This window comes from Eriocheir sinensis, unplaced genomic scaffold, assembly GCF_024679095.1.
Source record: "Eriocheir sinensis breed Jianghai 21 unplaced genomic scaffold, ASM2467909v1 Scaffold79, whole genome shotgun sequence".
NCBI lineage: Eukaryota > Metazoa > Arthropoda > Malacostraca > Decapoda > Varunidae > Eriocheir > Eriocheir sinensis.
The window spans coordinates 248,609-270,698 of NW_026112153.1; positions in this window are offsets into that span (position 1 = coordinate 248,609).

The window sequence follows — 22,090 nt, forward strand, 5'->3', positions numbered from 1 at the left end:
ACCTCCTTTCCCTCGCAATCCAACCCCGCCACCGCCTCCTCCTTTCCCTCGCACGTCACCCCCGCCACCGCCTCCTCCTTCCCCTCGCACGCCACCCCCACCACCGCATCCTCCTTTACCTCGCACGCCACCCACCACCAAGCCTCCTTTCCCTCGCACGCCACCCCGCCACCGCCTCCTCCTTTCCCTCAAGCCACCCCGCACCGCCTCCTCCTTTCCCTCGCTTACAACCACCGCCACCGCCTCCTCCTTTCCCTCGCACGCCACCACCGCCACAGCCTCCTCCTGTCCCTCGCACGCCACCCCCGCCACCGCCTCCTCCTTTCCCTAGCAAGCCACCCCCGCCACCGCCTCCTCCTTTCCCTCGCACGCCACCCCCGCCACCGCATCCCCCTTTCTCTCGCACGCCTATCCCCGCCGCCTTCTCCTTTCCCTCACACGCCACCCCCGTCAGCGCCTCCTCCTTTCCCTCATACCCCCCCGCCACCTCCTCCTTTCCCTCGCACGCCATCCCTGCCACCGCCTCCTCCTTTTTCCGTGCACTGCACCACCGCCGCCGCATCCTCCTTTCGCTCGCACGCCACACCCGCCACCGCCTCCTCCTTTCCCTCGCACGCCACCCAAGCCACCGCCTCCTCCTTTCCCTCGCACGCCACACCAGCCACCGCCTCCTGCTTTCCCTCACGCCCCACCACCGCCTCCTCCTTTTCCTTGCACTCCACCACCGCCGCCACATCCTCCTTTCGCTCGCACGCCACCCCCGCCACCGTCTCCTTTCCTCAGCACGCCATCCCCGCCAACGCTTCTTCCTGTCCCTCGCACGCTACCCCCACCACCGCCTCTTCCAGTCCATAGCCCGCCACCCCCGCCACCGCCTCCTTCTTTCCCTCGCACGCCACCCCGGCCACCTCCTCCTCCAGTCCATTCCCAGCCACCCCCGCCAACGCTTCTTCCTGTCCCACGCAAGCCACGCCCACCACCGCCTCCTCCTGTCTTTGTCACGACATCCCACCACCTCCTCTTCCTGTCCTTCGCAAGACACCCCCGCCTCCTCCTCCTCCTGTCTTTCCCACGATACCCTCGCAACCGCCTCCGCCAGTCGCACGCACGCAACCACACCCACCCTCCGTCGTCGTGGCTGTTGTTCCCTCCCTCGTCGTGGCTGCTGCTCCCTCCCTCGTCGTGGCTGCTGCTCCCTCCCTCGTCGTGGCTGCTGCTCCCTCCGTCGTCGTGGCTGCTGCTCCCTCCGTCGTCGTGGCTGCTGCTCCCTCCGTCGTCGTGGCTGCTGCTCCCTCCGTCGTCGTGGCTGCTGCTCCCTCCGTCGTCGTGGCTGCTGCTCCCTCCGTCGTCGTGCTGCTGCTCCCTCCCGTCATCGTAGCTGCTGCTCCTCCGTCGTCGTGGCTGCTGCTCCTCCATCGTCATAGCTGCTGCTCCTCCATCGTCGTAGCTGCTGCTCCTCCGTCGTCGTGGCTGCTGCTCCTCCATCGTCGTGGCTGCTGCTCCCTCCGTCGTCGTGCTGCTGCTCCCTCCGTCGTCGTGGCTGCTGCTCCCTCCGTCGTCATGCTGCTGCTCCTCCGTCGTCGTGGCTGCTGCTCCCTCCATCGTCGTGCTGCTGCTCCTCCATCATCGTGGCTGCTCCCTCCGTCATCGTGCTGCTGCTCCCTCCATCATCGTAGCTGCTGCTCCTCCATCATCATGCTGCTACTCCCTCCATCATCGTAGCTGCTGCTCCCTCCTCATCATGCTGCTGCTCCCTCCATCATCATGCTGCTACTCCCTCCATCATCGTAGCTGCTGCTCCCTCCATCATCATGCTGCTGCTCCCTCCATCATCATGCTGCTCCCTCCCTCATCATGCTGCTGCTCCCTCCATCATCATGCTGCTGCTCCCTCCATCATCATGCTGCTCCCTCCATCATCATGCTGTTATTTCCCTCCCTCATCATGCTGCTGCTCCCTCCCTCGTCATGGCTGCTGCTCCCTCCCTCATCGTGCTGCTGCTCTCCTCGTCGTAGCTGCTGCTCCCTCCCCTCGTCATGCTGCTGCTCCCTCCATCGTCGTAGCTGCTGCTCCTCCATCATCGTAGCTGCTGCTCCCTCCATCGTAGCTGTTGTTCCCTCCCTCATCATGGCTGCTGCTCCCTCCTCATCGTAGCTGCTGCTCCCTCCCTCATCATGCTGCTGCTCCCTCCTCATCATGCTGCTCCCTCCATCATCATGCTGCTCCCTCCCTCATCATGCTGCTGCTCCCTCCCTCATCATAGCTGCTCCCTCCCTCATCATGTAGCTGCTGCTCCCTCCCTCATCATGCTGCTGCTCCTCCCTCATCGTCATGCTGTTCCCTCCCTCATCATGCTGCTGCTCTCCCTCCCTCATCATGCTGCTGCTCCCTCCCTCATCGTAGCTGCTGCTCCCTCCCTCGTCATGGCTGCTGCTCCCTCCCTCGTCGTTGCTGCTGCTCCCTCCCTCGTCATGGCTGCTGCTCCCTCCCTCGTCGTGGCTGCTGCTCCCTCCCTCGTCATGGCTGCTGCTCCCTCCCTCGTCGTTGCTGCTGCTCCCTCCCTCGTCATGCTGCTGCTCCCTCGTCGTAGCTGCTGCTCCCTCCCTCATCGTGGCTGCTGCTCCCTCCATCGTCATGCTGCTCCCTCCCATCGTCATGCTGCTCCCTCCCTCATCGTGCTGCTACTCCCTCCATCATCGTGCTGCTGCTCCTCCCTCATCATGCTGCTCCCTCCCTCATCATGCTGCTGCTCCCTCCATCATCATGCTGCTGCTCCCTCCCTCATCGTAGCTGCTGCTCCCTCCCTCATCATGCTGCTGCTCCCTCCCTCATCGTGCTGCTGCTCCCTCCTCATCATGCTGCTCCTCCCCTCATCATGTGCTGCTCCTCCCTCATCATGGCTGCTGCTCCCTCCGTCATCGTAGCTGCTGCTCCCTCCCTCGTCATGCTGCTGCTCCCTCATGCTACTCCCTCCTCATCGTGGCTGCTGCTCCCTCCATCATCGTGGCTGCTGCTCCCTCCGTCGTCGTACTGCTCCTCCGTCATCGTGGCTGCTCCCTCCCTCATCGTAGCTGCTGCTCCCTCCATCGTCGGCTGCTACTCCCTCCGTCATCATGCTGCTCCCTCCTCCATCATCATGCTTTCTGCTCCATCATCATGCTACTACTCCCTCCCTCATCGTGCTACTACTCCCTCCCTCATCATGCTGCTGCTCCCTCCCTCATCATGCTGCTGCTCCCTCCCTCATCATGGCTGCTGCTCCCTCCCCTCATCATGCTGCTGCTCCCTCCCTCATCGTGGCTGCTGCTCCCTCCCTCATCATGCTGCTGCTCCCTCCCTCATCGTAGCTGCTGCTCCCTCCCTCGTCGTAGCTGCTGCTCCTCCCGTCGTCGCTGCTGCTCCCTCCCTCGTCGTGGCTGCTGCTCACTCCCTCGTCGTGGCTGCTGCTCCCTCCCTCGTCATGCTGCTTCCCTCATCGTCGTGGCTGCTGCTCCCTCCCTCTTCGTGGCTGCTGCTCCCTCCGTCGTCGTGCTGCTCCTCCATCGTCGTGGCTGCTGCTCCCTCCCTCGTCGTGGCTGCTGCTCCATCCGTCGTCGTGGCTGCTGCTCCAACCCTCGTCGTGGCTGCTTCATCCCTCGTCGTGGCTGCTGCTCCCTCCGTCGTCGTGGCTGCTGCTCCCTCCGTCGTCGTGGCTGCTGCTCCCTCCATCGTCGTGGCTTCTGCTCCCTCTGTCGTCGTGGCTGCTGCTCCCAAAGAGTTATAACACGATTTTACGTGGAAATAGAAAACATATCTCACGAAATTACATGAAAGAAAGCATATCACCCGATATTATGTGTAAAGAAAACATATCACACAACATTACATGAAAAGCATATCACCCGATATTATGTGTAAAGAAAACATATCACACAACATTATGAAAGAAAACATATCACACGACATTACATGAAAAGAAAACATATCACACGACATTATATGAAAAGAAAACATATCACACGACATTACATGAAAAGAAAACATATCACACTACATTACATGAAAAGAAAACATATCACACGACATTATATGAAAAGAAAATATATCACCCGACATTATATGAAAAGAAAACATATCACACGACATTATATGAAAAGAATACATATCACACGACATTATATGAAAAGAAAACATATCACACGACATTATATGAAAAGAAAACATATCACACGACATTATATGAAAAGAAAACATATCACACGACATTATATGAAAAGAAAACATATCACACTGTTGTTCCCTCCCTCGTCGTGGCTGCTGCTCCCTCCCTCGTCGTGGCTGTTGTTCCCTCCCTCGTCGTGGCTGCTGCTCCCTCCCTCGTCGTGGCTGCTGCTCCCTCCGTCGTCGTGGCTGCTGCTCCATCCGTCGTCGTGGCTGCTGCTCCCTCCCTCGTCGTGGCTGCTGCTCCCTCCCTCGTCGTGGCTGTTGTTCCCTCCCTCGTCGTGGCTGTTGTTCCCTCCCTCGTCGTGGCTGCTGCTCCCTTCCTCGTCGTGGCTGTTGTTCCCTCCCTCGTCGTGGCTGTTGTTCCCTCCCTCGTCGTGGCTGCTGCTCCCTCCCTCGTCGTGGCTGCTGCTCCCTCCGTCGTCGTGGCTGCTGCTCCATCCGTCGTCGTGGCTGCTGCTCCCTCCCTCGTCGTGCTGCTCCCTCCCTCGTCGTGGCTGTTGTTCCCTCCCTCGTCGTGGCTGGTGATCCCTCCCTCGTCGTGCTGCTGCTCCTTCCTCGTCGTAGCTGTTGTTCCCTCCCTCGTCGTGGCTGTTGTTCCCTCCCTCTCATGGCTGCTGCTCCCTCCCTCATCGTGCTGCTGCTCCCTCCCCTCATGGCTGTTATTCCCTCCCTCATCGTGGCTGCTCCCTCCCTCATCGTGGCTGTTATTTCCCCTACATCGTGGCTGCTGCTCCTCCCTCATCATGGCTGCTGCTCCCTCCCTCATCATGCTGTTGTTCCCTCCCTCATCGTGCTGCTGCTCCCTCCCTCATCGTAGCTGTTGTCCCTCCCTCATCATGCTGCTGCTCCCTCCCTCATCATGCTGCTGCTCCCTCCCTCATCGTAGCTGCTGCTCCCTCCATCGTCATAGCTGCTGCTCCCTCCATCGTCATGCTGCTCCCTCCGTCGTCATGGCTGCTGCTCCTCCCTCGTCATGCTGCTCCCTCCGTCGTCGTGGCTGCTGCTCCCTCCATCGTCGTGGCTGTTGCTCCCTCCCTCGTCGTGGCTGCTGCTCCCTCCCTCGTCGTGGCTGCTGCTCCCTCCGTCGTCGTGGCTGCTGCTCCCTCCGTCGTCGTGGCTGTTGTTCCCTCCCTCGTCGTGGCTGCTGCTCCCTCCGTCGTCGTGGCTGCTGCTCCCTCCCTCGTCGTGGCTGCTGCTCCCTCCGTCGTCGTGGCTGCTGCTCCCTCCGTCGTCGTGGCTGTTGTTCCCTCCCTCGCCGTGGCTGCTGCTCCCTCCCTCGTCGTGGCTGCTGCTCCCTCGTCGCTGCTGCTCCCTCCCCTCATCGTAGCTGCTGCTCCCTCCCTCGTCGTAGCTGCTGCTCCCTCCATCATCGTGCTGCTGCTCCTCCATCATCATGCTGCTACTCCTCCATCATCATGCTGCTCCCTCCCTCATCATGCTGTGCTCCCTCCATCATCATGCTGCTGCTCCCTCCATCATCATGCTGCTACTCCCTCCATCATCATGCTGCTGCTCCCTCCATCATCATGCTGCTGCTCCCTCCATCATCATGCTGCTCCCTCCATCATCTCCCTCCGTCATCATGCTGCTCCCTCCATCATCGTGCTGATGTTCCCTCCCTCATCGTAGCTGCTCCCTCCCTCATCATGCTGCTGCTCCCTCCCTCATCATGCTGCTGCTCCCTCCCTCATCGTGGCTGCTGCTCCCTCCCTCATCGTAGCTGCTGCTCCCTCCCCTCGTCATGCTGCTGCTCCCTCCCTCATCATGCTTCTGCTCCCTCCCTCATCGTGCTGCTGCTCCCTCCCTCATCATGCTGCTGCTCCTCCCTCATCATGCTGCTGCTCCCTCCATCATCATGCTGCTGCTCCCTCCATCGTCATGCTGCTCCCTCCATCGTCATGGCTGATCTCCCTCCATCATCGTGGCTGCTGCTCCTCCCATCGTCATGCTGCTCCCTCCCTCATCATGCTGCTGCTCCCTCTCTCATCGTGTTTGTTCCCTCCCTCATCATGCTGCCTCCCTCCCTCATCGTGTTTGTTCCCTCCTCATCGTGCTGCTCGTCCCTCCCTCATCGTGGCTGCTGCTCCCTCCCTCGTCGTGGCTGCTCCTCCCTCCCTCATCGTGGCTGCTCCTCCCTCCCTCATCGTGGCTGCTGCTCCCTCCCTCGTCGTGGCTGCTGCTCCCTCCCTCGTCGTGGTTGCTGCTCCCTCCGTCGTCGTGGCTGCTGCTTCCTTCGTCGTCGTGGCTGCTGATCCCTCAATCGTCGAGGCTGCTGCTCCCTTCATCGTCGTGGCTGCTGCTCCCTCCATCGGCGTGGCTTCTGCTCCATCTGTCGTCGTGGCTGCTGCTCCCTCTATCGTCGTGGCTTCTGCTCCCTCTGTCGTCGTGGCTGCTGCTCCCTCCATCGTCGTGGCTGCTGCTCCCTCTGTCGTCGTGGCTGCTGCTCCCTCCGTCGTCGTGGCTGCTGCTCCCTCCCTCGTCGTGGCTGCTGATCCATCCGTCGTCGTGGCTGCTGCTCCCTCCCTCGTCGTGGCTGCTGATCCATCCGTCGTCGTGGCTGCTGCTCCCTCCATCGTCGTGGCTGCTGCTCCCTCCATCGTCGTGGCTTCTGCTCCCTCTGTCGTCGTGGCTGCTGCTCCCAAAGAGTTATAACACGATATTACGTGGAAATGAAACATATCTCACAACATTACATGAAAAGAAAACATAGCACACGAAATTACATGAAAAGAAAGCATATCACCCGATATTATGTGTAAAGAAAACATATCACACAACATTACATGAAAAGAAAGCATATCACCCGATATTATGTGTAAAGAAAACATATCACACAACATTATATGAAAAGAAAACATATCACACGACATTACATGAAAAGAAAACATATCACACGACATTATATGAAAAGAAAACATATCACACGACATTACATGAAAAGAAAACATATCACACTACATTACATGAAAAGAAAACATATCACACGACATTATATGAAAAGAAAATATATCACCCGACATTATATGAAAAGAAAACATATCACACGACATTATATGAAAAGAATACATATCACACGACATTATATGAAAAGAAAACATATCACACGACATTATATGAAAAGAAAACATATCACACGACATTATATGAAAAGAAAACATATCACACGACATTATATGAAAAGAAAACATATCACACGACATTATTTGAAAAGAAAACATATCACCCGACATTATATGAAAAGAAAACATATCACCCGACATTATATGAAAAGAAAACATATCACCCAACATTATATGAAAAGAAAACATATCACACGACATTATATGAAAAGAAAACATATCACCCAACATTATATGAAAAGAAAACATATCACCCGACATTATATGAAAAGAAAACATATCACCCGACATTATATGAAAAGAAAACATATCACACGACATTATATGAAAAGAAAACATATCATACGACATTATATGAAAAGAAAACATATCACACGACATTATATGAAAAGAAAACATATCACACGACATTACATGAAAAGAGAACATACCACACGACATTACATGAAAAGAAAACATATCACACGACATTACATGAAAAGAAAACATATCACACGATATTAAATGAAAAGAAAACATATCACACGACATTACATGAAAAGAAAACTTATCACATGACATTACATGAAAAGAAAACATACCACACGACATAATGTGGAAAGAAAACATATCATAAGACATTACATGAAAAGAAAACATATCACACGACATTACATGAAAAGAAAACATATCACACGACATTATATGAAAAGAAAACATATCACACGACATTACATGAAAAGAAAACATATCACACGACATTACATGAAAAGAAAACATACCACACGACATTATGTGGAAAGAAAACATATCATAAGACATTACATGAAAAGAAAACATCACACGACATTACATGAAAAGAAAACATATCACACGACATTACATGAAAAGAAAACATATCACACGACATTACATGAAAAGAAAACATATCACACGACATTATATGAAAAGAAAAAATATCACACGACATTACATGAAAAGAAAACATATCACACGACATTATATGGAAAGAAAACATATCACACGACATTACATGAAAAGAAAACATATCACCCGACATTATGTGAAAAGAAAACATATCACACGACATTATATGAAAAGAAAACATATTACACGACATTATATGTAAAGAAAACATATCACACGACATTACATGAAAAGAAAACATATCACACGACATTACATGAAAAGAAAACATATCACACGACATTATATGAAAAGAAAACATATGACACGACTTTACATGAAAATAAAACATATCATCAGACATTACATGAAAATAAAACATATCACACGACATTACATGAAAAGAAAACATACCATACGACATTATGTGGAAAGAAAACATATCACACGACATTATGTGGAAAGAAAACATATCACACGACATTACATGAAAAGAAAACATGTCATACGACATTACATGAAAAGAAAACATATCACACGACATTATATGGAAAGGAAACATATCACACGACATTATATGGAAATAAAACATCACCCGACATTACATGAAAAGAAAACATATCACACAACATTATATGATAAGAAAACATATCACACGACATTATATGGAAAGAAAACATATCACACGACATTACATGAAAAGAAAACATATCACACGACATTATATGAAAAGAAAACATATCACACGACATTATATGAAAAGAAAACATATCACACGACATTACATGAAAAGAAAACATATCACCCGACATTATATGAAAAGAAAATATATCACCCGACATTACATGAAAAGAAAACATATCACACGACATTACATGAAAAGAAAACATATCACCCGATATTATATGTAAAGAAAACATATCACACGACATTATATGAAAAGAAAACATATCACACGACATTACTCTTAAACATATCATACCACATCACCAAGAATCATATCACACGACATTACCCTTAAACATATCACACGACATTACCCCTAAACATATCACACGACATTACCCCTAAACATATCACACGACATTACCCCTAAACATATCACACGACATTACCCCTAAACATATCACACATTACCCCTAAACATATCACACGACATTACCCCTAAACATATCACACGACATTACCCCTAAACATATCACACGACATTACCCTAAACATATCACACGACATTACCCTAAACATATCACGACATTACCCTAAACATATCACGACATTACCCTAAACATATCACACGACATTACCCCTAAACATATCACGACATTACCCTAAACATATCACGACATTACCCTAAACATATCACACGACATTACCCTAAACATATCACGACATTACCCTAAACATCACACGACATTACCCTAAACATATCACGACATTACCCTAAACATATCACACGACATTACCCTAAACATATCACACGACATTACCTCTAAACATATCACGACATTACCCTAAACATATCACACGACATTACCTCTAAACATATCACACGACATTACCCTAAACATATCACACGACATTACCCTAAACATATCACACGACATTACCCTAAACATATCACACGACATTACCCTAAACATATCACACGACATTACCCTAAACATATCACACGACATTACCCTAAACATATCACGACATTACCCTAAACATATCACACGACATCACCAAGAAACATATCATACGACATTACCCTAAACATATCACACGACATTACCCTAAACATATCATACGACATTACCCTAAACATATCACACGACATTACCCTAAACATATCACACGACATTACCCTAAACATATCACACGACATTACCCTAAACACATCACACGACATTACCCTAAACATATCACGACATTACCCCTAAACATATCACACGACATCACCAAAACATATCACACGACATTACCCTAAACATATCACACGACGTTACTCTAAAACATAGCACACGACATTACACTAAAACATATAACACGACATTACCCTAAACACATCACACGACATTACCCTAAACATATCACGACATTACCCTAAACATATCACGACATTACCCTAAACATATCACACGACATTACCCCTAAACATATCACACGACATTACCCTAAACATATCACGACATTACCCTAAACATATCACGACATTACCCTAAACATATCACACGACATTACCCTAAACACATCACACGACATTACCCTAAACATATCACACGACATTACCCCTAAACATATCACACGACATTACCCCTAAACATATCACACGACATTACCCCTAAACATATCACACGACATCTCTGGGAAATATAAAATATTGCACACGTGTTCACATTGACGACTGTTCGGGTGAAACCGTTGCTCCTTTTAGATGCAAATAAAGTTGAACCTTAACCCTAATATTTTGTATTGGGTTTTGAGTTTTTTTTTTTTTTTTTTGGTTTTTTGTTTTTTATTTATTTTTTAAACGGTTTTAATTTTTTTATGTATATTAATCCAAATATTTTCTATTTGATTTTTTTTTACTTTTTTTGTTGCATTTTCTATTGTTTTAAATATTCTGTATTTGGTTTTATTTTTTTTTTGGAATCTTAACCTAATATTTTGTATTAGACTTTTTTTTTACTCTGGTGTTTTATATATTTTTTTTTCTTCTTTTACGTATTTTATTTTGTATTTTTGTCTGTTTTGTATTTTCTATGCTTTCTGCAGTGGTGTCACTCCATCATTGCCACGTCCCTCACGCTCACTTCGTCAGAGTCATCCTCGCCTTCATCCTCCTTACTCAACAGGACCAGGGTGGCGGGCGGGCGGGTCCGAGGGGCAGCAACCTCAACACTCGACCCTCCACCACCATCCCACCACCTCCCCACCACCTCCCCTCTTTCCACCTCCTCAATACCATCCTCTTCTTCAACCTCCTCCTCGGCAGGCGGCTCAGGAGGGGCAGCAAGCCCACCCCAAACAACCCTTCCTCCACCGCCTCCGCTACTTCCCTCCGATCCACGGTCTCAAACTCAGCCACGTCCGCCAGCCCCTCCTCCCCCCGAGGCTGGAGGAGGGGCGAGGCAGGAGGGGTGACTAGAGCCCCCACCCTGAACTGCCAATCCACCGCCTCCACCACCACCACCGCCTCCCTCAGGTTCATCTCCGCAAAGTCATCCTGTTCACCCGCAGGGTCAAGATCACGGTCAAGGTTGTCATCGTCAGGGCTGTCACAGTCAGTGTTGTTATCGTCGTTGTCGTCATCATCTGGGTTGTCGTCATAAGGGGCGCTGGGCCCCGAGACTAAGCTCGCCAGGGTAGGGAGCAGCAGCCCCTGTAGGAACCACCACCAGTAGGCGATGGTGTCCAGGGCGTCGGGGTGGCCCATGCCCAGGGCGTGCAGCAGGGGCTGTGCCTGCAGGTCGTTTAGCACGCGGAGGGCGCCTCGCGCGGGGTCGTCACTATACGTAACGTGAACGGCGAGCCACGCCCAACTCATTAAGGAACTCCCGGCTGGCAGGAGGAGGGCGAGGGGTGGCAGGGCGAGCACAGCGCGGCAATGCCCCGCAGGAGGTCACTCTGGCCTTGCTGATGGTAGGCGTAGGTCAGGGTGGCCACGTGGCCGGCCAGCAGCAGGAGCAGCAGCAGGCCGGCCACACGCTTGGAGGGGCGGTGCATAATAACCTTGAGTAGGCGTTGGCAAGGCGTTGATACACGTGACATTATGCCTCGGACCGTTCCGTGTTTGTTGTTACTGTGTGTCTGAAGGAACACTTCACTTTGTGTGTTGGCCCCAGGAGGTGATTCAACAGATTCGTGCTCATTGCTGTTATTGTTCTGGTGTCCAACCTCCACCACCACCACCACCTCCCTCAAGTCCACTTCTTTAAAGTCACCCTCTTCACCCACAGCGTGAATATTACTGTCAGGATTGTCGTCATGAGGGGCGCTGGGCCCCGAGATGAAGCTCGCCAGGGTAGCGAGCAGCAGCCCCTGTAGGACCCACCACCAGTAGGCGAGGGCGTCCAGGGCGTCAGGGGGTCCCAGGCCTATGGCGTGCAGCAGGGACTGTGCCTGATGGTCGTTTAGCACGCGGAGGGCGCCTCGCGCGAGGTCGTCACTATAAGTGACGTGAACGGCTAGCCACGCCCAACGCAGGGAAGCACGCCCGTGCGTCAGGAGGAGGGCAAGCAAGGAGCACAGCACCGCAATGCCCCACAGCAGGTCACTCTGGCCTTGCTGGTGGTAGGCGTAGGCCAGGGTGGCCACGTGGCCGGCCAACAGCAGGAGTAGCAGCAGGCCGGCCACACACTTGTTTAATCGTCGCATAATAGCGTTACGTAGACGCAGGTAAGGCGTTGATAAACGCGATATTATCCTTTCCATCACTGTGTGTTTCCTGTCATTGTGTTTGTGAAGGAACACTTCACTTCGTGTGTTTTCTTCGGAGGGTATTTCAACGGTCACGTGCATGTTGCCGCTATTGTGTTTCCGAATATTCGTTCGGGTTTGTGGGTTTTCTTCGAGAGGTAGTCCAACCCTCACGTCCATGTTGCTTTTGTCGTATTTCTGAATTTGTGTTTGTGGGTTATCTTCGGGGGGTAACTCTACCATTGCTTGCATGTTGCTTTTATTGGGTTTTTGAGTGCTCGCTTGAATTTGTGAGTTTTTTTCTTGAGGTAATTGAAGCGTTTCTTCCATGCAGCTTTTACTGTGTTCCTGAATGTGTGTAAGTGTTTGCGGGTACGCTGCGGGGGGTATATCAGCTGTTACGTCTATTTACCTTTATTGTATTTCTGAGGTTCCTTTGGCCTCGGGGATCAGGCACGGGATTTTGATTTCTTGAGATGGGCACCTTTCTCGCCTCGGCTTACCATACATAGGGTCGAGATTTACCACATCACCTCGGTTTGAGATATGCCGTTTTGGGGACCTTGGAGTTGACATTGCATAGGGTCGAATCTAGAGCTAGTGGCACCTTTTGTAGTGAAGATCGCTACGGGAGCTGATTGGCTGGACGGAAGGAGGGTGATGTTAGCTACGGTGATTGGTTGGATGGAAGGTATTCTTCAAGGTATCGGCGCCTCGGTTTTGTGATCCTTGTGATAGCTGTACACGCCTTCTGCACCATGAATAGTAAATCACCCAAGACAACCCGGTTAAACTTCTCCGTGGCCTTGGGAAATAGTCATAAAGGGAACCCGATACGTTTAAAAATATGGCCCTTATAGTAAGAAGTGAGCGTTTTTCCCTTCAATAATTGTTTAATCCCACTGTTTAAAACATTACGCGAAATAGATGAATAAGAATAACAACACTGGTATTTGTCCCGAGGTTACGGACTAATGGAAAGGGAAGGAGAAAAAATGGAGTTGTAGGTGGAAGGAGAGAGAGGAAGTGGAGGGAAGAGTCTGAAAGGAAAGGTAAAAAGGGAAAATGTAAATGCGAGGAGGAAGAAAAAGAAAGGGAATGAAAAAAGGGATCTGTTAGTGGAAGAAGAGAAAATTGGAGAAGACAAAGAGAAAGTTAATGAAAAAACTGTGTGTTTGGAGGGAGGAAAAAAAGTCGAGGAAGAGAGAGAGCGATGGAACGATGGAGAAAATTAAAAGATGGGTGTAAGAAGAGGAATAAAGAACCGAAAACGAAAAGAAGGAACGGCAATAACGGAGAGCGAGAGATAAAAGCTGGAAATGGAGGAAAAGGAAAGAGAGGAAGAAACTAGGAAAAGGAGACTCTGGATAAAAGGGAAGTAGGAGACAAAAATGAGGTAAGGAATAGTGAAGGGGTAAGAAGGAAGGAAGGAAGGAAGGAAATAGGAATGCCAGGGGTGAGGAAGGAAGTAAAAGTAAGGAGAGAAAGAGAATAAGGAAGTAGGGAGGTAAAAAGTAAGGAGTAACGAATAGAAAAGTAGGATTGAAAAGGAAAGAAGCAAGAAGTGATGTAGAGGAGGAGAAGAGGAGGATTGAGGAAAGAAGGGAGGAAATGGAGGAAAGGGGATGAAAACATCAAACAGGAAGGAAGGAAAACAAGTGAGGTGTGAGGACAGGAAAAGGAAGGAGGAGGAAAGAAAAGGAGAGAGAGAGTCTCTCCCCCTCAGATTCTCTCACGCCCCCAAATGCATCGCCAAGGAGGACAAGAGCTACCCCACCACGCCCCCAGCCCCCCGCCCCTCAGCCCCTCCACCCAGGACGACCCTCCCCTGACCCCCACCCTCACCCTCACTCCCTTCACCTCCACCACCACCACCACCACCACCAGTAGTAAGTATCGAACCAGTACGTATCACCACCACCACCACCACCACCACCATCAACTCCAACACTGATATCACTCCGTCCTCTTCCTCCTCCTCCTCCTCCTCCTCTTCCTCCTCCTCCTCCTCCTCCTCCTCCTCCTGTGGGATCGGAAAGGTGAGGTTTTGGTTTTTGTTTTTTCCTCTTTGTTTACTAATATTTCTCTTCTTCCTTTTTTCTCTCACTTCCTCTCTTAATCTTCTTCCTGTTCTCTTTTCTCTAATTCTTCTTCTCTCCCTTATTCTTGCTTTCTCCTTCCCCCTCCCCTTCTTCCTCACCTCTTCCCTTCCTCCCCCTCCTCCTCCTTACCCTTTCCTCTCTAATCAAACTCCCCCTTTTCATCCCCCTTTCCCTTCCTTCCCTTTCCTTCCCTCCTTAATTTTCCCTCCCCTCTAAACCACCTCCCTTTCCTTCTCTCATCCCTTTTCACTTCCCCTTCCCTTCCTTCCCTCCCTTCCCTTTCACTCCCCTCTCCACCACCCCTCCCTCTCCTTCTCTCACCCTTTCCTTCCCCCTCCCCTTCCTTTCCTCCCTTCCCCTTCCCTTTCCTTCCCTCCCTTACCTTTCCTCCCTCTCCCTCCCTTCCTTTCCCTCCCCTCCACCACCTCCCTTTCCTTCTCTCACCCTTTCCTTCCTCTTCCCTTCCTTCCCTCCCTTCCTTTCCCTCCCTCTCCACCACCCCTCCCTTTCCGTCTCTCACACTTTCCTTCCCCTTCCCCATCCTTACCTCCTTCCCTTTCCTCCCTCTCCACCACCCCTCCTTTCCTTCTCTCACCCTTTCCTTCCTTCCTTCCCTTCCTTCCTCCCTCCCCTCTCCCTCCACCACCTCCCTTTCCTTCTCTCACCCTTTCCTTCCTCTTCCCCTTCCTTCCCTCCCTTCCCTTTCCCTACCCTCTCCACCACCCCACCCTTTCCTTATCTCTCACCCTTTCCTTCCCCTTCCTTCCTTCCCTTCCTTCCCCTCTCCACCCCTCCTTTCCTTCTCTCACCCTTACTTCCTCTTCCCCTTCCTTCCTTCCCTTACCTTTCCCTCCCCTCTCCATCACCCCTCCCTTTCCTTCTCTCACCCTTTCCTTCCCCTTCCCCTTCCTTCCCTCCCTTCCCTTTCCCTCCCCTCTCCATCACCCCTCCCTTTCCTTCTCTCACCCTTTCCTTCCCCTTCCCCTTCCTTTCCTCCCTTCCCCTTCCCTTTCCTTCCCTCCCTTAATTTTCCCTCCCCTCTCCACCACCCCTCCCTTTCCTTCTCTCACCCTTTCCTTCCCCTTCCCTTCCTTCCTCCTTCCCTTTCACTCCCCTCTCCACCACCCCTCCCATTCCTTCTCTCACCCATTCCTTCCCCTGCCCTTCCTTCCCTCCATTACCTTTCCCTCCCCACTCCACCACCCTCCTTTCCTTCTCACCCTTTCCTTCCTCTTCCCTTCCTTCCCTCCTTCCTTTTCCTCCCTCTCTACCACCCCTCCCTTTCCTTCTCTCACCCTTTCCTTCCCCCTCCCCTTCCTTCCCTCCCTTCCCTTTCCCTCCCCTCTCCACCACCCCTCCCTTTCCTTCTCTCACCCTTTCCTTCCTCTTCCCCTTCCTTCCCTCCCTTCCTTTTCCCTCCCCTCTCTACCACCCCTCCCTTTCCTTCTCTCACCCTTTCCTTCCTCTTCCCCTTCCTTTACAAAGGTACACAAAGAAAGAACAAACAACAGCAGACCTGCTGGTCCTTACAAGGTTGTTTGTGACAAGCTACACTAACTATCTAATCAAAGGTGGAAGATGAAGGACAGCAAAGGCGAAGGCTCCTCCCCACCCCCCCATCCCTCCAGCCAAAGCTGGCAAGAAAGGAAAAAGAACCATGCAGCATGGAAAAACTGCATGGAATTTATGTAGGAAAGAGGAAAGAAATATCATTACTACTACCACTAACCGGGCGATAAAAGCGGACAAGGACACCAGTATTCGAAAGAACTTAACGTTATTACGACAATGAGTAATATCTTAGTTGCTGGTTGGATTCAAAATACTTGTCTAATCTATTCTTGAAGGCCGTAACTGTTGTACTATCAACGACATCACAAGGTAGAGAGTTCCAAACATTAACAACTCGATTGAAGAAGAAGTGTTTAGCTTCGTGCGACGAGAATCTTTTACCACTTATCTTCAAATTGTGATTTCTTCTTGTTCTATTTGATCGATTAATTGTAAAGTAATCTTCCGCATTAATATCACTGAATCCTTTAAACATTTTAAACACTTCTATTAGATCGCCTCGCATTCTCCGTTTTGATAGGCTGAATAAATTTACTTCTTTAAGCCTTTGTTTATATGACAAATTTCTCAACCTAGGAATCATCTTTGTTACTCTTCGTTGGACCCGTTCCAACTTTTCTATGTCTTTTCTGTAGTAGGGAGACCAAAACTGTACACAGTACTCTACACGGGGTCGAACCAACGAATTATACAGTTTTAATTTTACTTTTTCCGATTTATTATTAAAGACTCGTCCGATGAAGCCAACCAATTTATTTGCAGTTTTAACTTCCCTCTGAACAATGCTGACCGGGCTTTAAATCGCTTGATATAGTGATTCCAAGATCCTTTTCTTTACTTACTGCAGAAAGTTGTTGGCCATTCATTACGTACCGAACGCGATTGTTATTTTTTCCGATGTGCAACACTTTACATTTGTCAACGTTAAATTTCATTTGCCATTGATTGGCCCAACGTGCAGGTCGATCTAGATCTGATTGTAAAGCTTCTTCGTCGAGTGTCGCAGTTACTTTACTAGCAATTTTTGTGTCATCAGCAAATTTTGATACTTTGCAAGTGAGCCCATCATCGATATCATTAACATAAATTAAGAAGAGCATGGGGCCAAGCACTGATCCTTGAGGTACGCCGCTTTTGACATCGAGCCAGTTAAATGTAACACCGTTTAGAACTACTCTGTGTTTCCGCTCAGAGAGCCAGTCCGCAAGCCAATTGTGAATGTTACCCGAGATACCGTGCGCCAGTGGTTTGCTGAGCAATCGTTGGTGGGGGACCTTATCAAATGCCTTTTGAAAATCCAGATATATGTTATCTACTGATCTGCTTTCATCGAACACCTCAAAAATATAGTGAAAAAAGTCAAGTAAGTTAGTCAACACGAACGTTTTCTACGGAAGGCATGTTGCGAATTATTTATTATATTATTTTCTTCGAAGAATTTCACCATATTGTCGCGAATGATAGTCTCCATTAACTTACAAACAATAGATGTCAGGCTAATTGGTCGATAGTTTCCTGGATGAGACTTGTCCCCCTTTTTGAAAATTGGTGTGACATTTGCAAGTTTCCAATCCGACGGAACTTTTCCAGCTGTTAAAGATTTATTGAATATGATGGAGAGCGGTTTACAAATTTGATGTTTGATTTCTTTTAAGACCCTAGGGGTAATTTTGTCTGGACCAGGAGCTTTGCTTACTTTAATCTTTTCAATTGTGCGTAAAATGTCACTTTCTACGATGAGCACGCCACTTAACATATTTTCGGCCCTTCTAACCTCCGGCGGTTGAGGTGATAAACAATCTTCGTCGGTAAATACGGATGCGAGAAAGTTATTTAGGATTGTAGCCATTTCATTTTCATCGTTCGTGTGGTTACTATTTTCATTAGCAAGCGGTCCGATACCACACGTGAGTAGCTTTTTATTATTTACATAGCTAAAAAAATCTTTAGGATTAGATATATTTGTGTCCGCTATATATTCTTCAAGATTTTTCTTGGTTCGTTTTATTAATCTCTTGGTTTCGCGGCAAATTCTGTCCAACTCTAGTTTGTCAGCCTCACTCTGAGTTGATATGTATCTACTGTATACGCATATTTTAAGAGATAGGCTATTTTGAATTTCGTTATTCCACCATTTGGGTTTCTTCTTAGAAGCTGAACGTCTGTTACGGTAGGGTACGCCTATGCTTATGGCATTGTTCAATATTGTGGTGAAGGCCCCCCAAGATTTATCAATATCTGTTTCCGCCGTGATTTCAGTCCAGTCAGAATTATTTAGAATTGATCGGAGTCTTACGAAATTCGGTCTCTGATAATCAGGCACCTTTTCTTTACTAGGAGTTACTTTACTTTCTTTCATATTGATGCTGAATGTGATTGTTCGGTGATCGCTAGAACTAAAAATTGGACCAACATTTACTTCGTTAACTAGATCAGCTGTCGTTGAAAAGATAAGGTCAAGTATATTATTTTCCCGAGTCGGTTCTTGAACGTGTTGATGCAAATCACTTTCTAGTAAATTTGTGTACAGGTCGAGCCCTGTATGACAGTTCAACGGTTCACCCCATCTTTTCACTGGCAAGTTAAAGTCCCCAACAATTACTGCCTCGCCACTGCTACTTGTTTCTAATAATAATTCACTTAATGCGTGGTCGATATCAAGAGTCTGCCTTGGCGGTCTGTAGATAAGTCCAATTGCTATTTTACGAGATCTATTTTTAATTTCAATGAAGACCGTGTCTACATTGGTTATAATATCTGTTTTCACGGATACTGGCTGCAGAGAGTTGTGGATGTAAAAGATAACGCCTCCACCCTGTCTGTTCTCTCTTTCATGACTAAAGATGGTATAACCCGGTAATCTATATTCCGCAATGAAATCTCTATTTGAAGTGTCTATCCAAGATTCTGTGACTCCGATGATGTGATAATGATTTGTAGCTGCGAGGACTTCTAAGTCTTCAAATTTGTTACGTAGGCTACGAGCGTTTACATAGCAAGCTTTAATGTGATTCGAGTCGGGGGTTTCGCGGGTTGAGTGATCCCTTACGGTGGAGCTCCTGGTGATCTCGCCTCCGCGTTTTTTGGCTTTCGAAGAGCCACTTGGTCACAGAGCAGCCTCCCGAAACGGGCTGCTCCAACAGGGTTTAAGTGAATGCCATCAGGAAGGAACAAGTCTGAATCGTAGTAAAAATTGTTCCACAAGTTAGCGAACTGGACGTTTTCTTGTGAGCAAAGGGACTGAAGTCTGTTGTTTGTGCTGAAGGCCTTATTGTAAAAGCTAGATTCGGCACCGACCCTCGGGAGGATTCCTGAGATTATGATGTTACTGGCATCCGTTTTACATTTATACTGCTTGATCATGCGGCGGTATTTCTCAAGCAGTTCCTCAGAAAGGGTTGTCTTTACGTCATTTGTCCCCGCGTGAATGACAAAGAGGGTGTTTCGGTCGGCATTTCTCGTGACATCATCGCACGCTGCGGTGATGTCGTCCAGTCTGGCACCTGGATAGCAGTAACGTTTTCTGCGGCCGTTTGAAGAACGACCACATAACTCAACCAGCTGGCCACGCACCATGGAGTCCCCAACTAGGCGAGTCTCGAGCTCATCCTCCATGGTGTCTGCCAGCACCTGGAACCTATTGAAGATAGTGGGGTTCAGTAAGTCCTTGGTTGCCTGCTTCGGTTTGGCTCCATTCCTTACAGGTTGGAACCCGACATCCTGTGAAGCAGGAAGAGAAGCGTTAAGTGGGGCAGGCTGGAAGTTGTCCTGTGAGGCAGGCTGGGAGTTAGCCTGTGAAGCAGGCTGGGGGTTAGCCTGTGAGGCAGGCTGGGGGTTGTTCTGTGAGGCAGGCCGGGGGTTAGCCTGTGAGGCAAGCTGGGGGTTAGCCTGTGAGGCAGGCTGGGGGTTAGCCTGTGAGGCAGGCTGGGAGTCAACCTGTGAGGCAGGTAACACGTCCTCCCGTGAAGCAGGAGGGTCGTCTAGAGAGGGCACAGTCTTGGTGGAGGGCCTCTCCACCATCGACGGTGGAGTCACTGCCACATTAGTTAAAACAAATTCCTGAAGGGCTACAAATTTCTTTTCAAGATCATTGTGCCTGACTTTCCATTCAGTCACAGCCTTCCAAAGATGTAATCTTTGAACGCAGAGGCGGCAAGTTTTACTCAGCTGGAAGAACTGAGCTGCAAAACGTCCGGGACAGACGTCACACTTACGGTTCGAAGGCATTGTTAGAAATTTAAGCGAGTTAACAGTTTGGGCAAATTTTAAAAGCGCTTTCGAAATAACTTAAATTGTGACCATAAATTGAATTGTATAAAAATTATGCATGGAAATTAGATACTGCTGTGTTAGATGCCTCCAACACTGGGAGTTCGCTCCCACAGGGTCTTGAAAACGCCTCGAAGACCAATCGCTTGTCCTGAGCCTCAGTCACGAGAGAGACTTTCACAACCCAGCGCTTTTCAGCTATTGTCCTCGAAGTTTTGTCCCATAGAACGGGACCTGCGTAGTCACACAGAGCAGAGCTGGCAAGGGAGGAGAGGAACCAGCAATTCGTTCCCACTTTCCGAAACGTCTAACCCAAATCTGCGACCCTTTCGAGGCCTCGCCAGTGGCACCTGTCACCAGGTGTTCTCCACCAACTCTAGAGAGTATCAGAGGCCCTTCCTGAGAGACCAAAAGACTGAAATATTCCTTGAGTATAAGAAATACCCTCAGAAACTCCACCTAGAAGCCGGGAGGTACAACCTCAAATGGCCCACGGAAGACATCTCTTTCAGGAGAAAACAAGAACCAGCTGTTATGCAGAATAGGGATGGGAGTACCGTCGATAGAGGGGAGGGACGGGGAGCTCACACCGACAACTGGTTCCCAGGGAGGCTTTTTTTTAGTGTAGAGGTCGCCACACTCCTCTACACCGCAGGCCTAAATAATTAGGCACGGTCCAGCTGACTAGAACCCTGGAACTCCAGCCATTGTCTCATAAAGAGATCCTCTGCCTGCAGTCCAATCCACCACTGCTGCTGCCCAGAGGCTTCACCGTGACCCTGGCACGGAAGACAGATCAGGTATTACACCTTGTCCAAGGGTGACCTGGGATTATGCAGGGCAGGGACATCTAGTTCCCTGAGGTGAAAACAATTCACCCGCATACCTCCCTTCCCTTTCCCTCCCTCTCCACCGCCCCTCCCTTTCCTTCTCTTACCTCTTTCCTTCCCCCTCCCCTTCCTTCCTCCCTTCCTTTCCTTCCCTCTCCACCACCCCTCCTTTCCTTCTCTCACCCTTTCCTTCCCCTCCCTTTCCTTCCCTCCTTCCCTTTCCTTGCCTCTTTCCCCTTTTCCTCTCCTTTCCTTCCATTTTCTCTCACCCCATTTCCCTTTCCCTTATTCCTTCCCCTTCCATTTTCCTAACCTCTCACCTCTTCCCGTTTTCCCTCCAATTTATCTCCCCTTTCCTCTCCTTTCCCTCACCCCTTCCCCTCCCAATTTTCTCCCCTTTCCCTCTCCTTTCCCTACCCTGTCTTCTCCTTCCCTCACCTCTTCCCTCTTTCCTTCCTTTCTCCCCTTTCCTCTCCTTTCCCTCACCTCTTCCCCTTTCCTCCACTTTCTCTCCACTTCTCCCCTTTCCTCTCCTTCCCTCACCTCTTCTCCTTTCCCTTCACTTTCTCTCCCCTTTCCTCTCCCTTCCCTCACCTCTTCTCCCTTTCCCTTCCTTTTCACTCCCCTTTCTCTCCTTTACCGCATCTCTTCCCCCTTTTCCTCCACTTTCCCTTCCCTTTCTTCCCCCTTTCCCTCTCTCCTTTCTCTC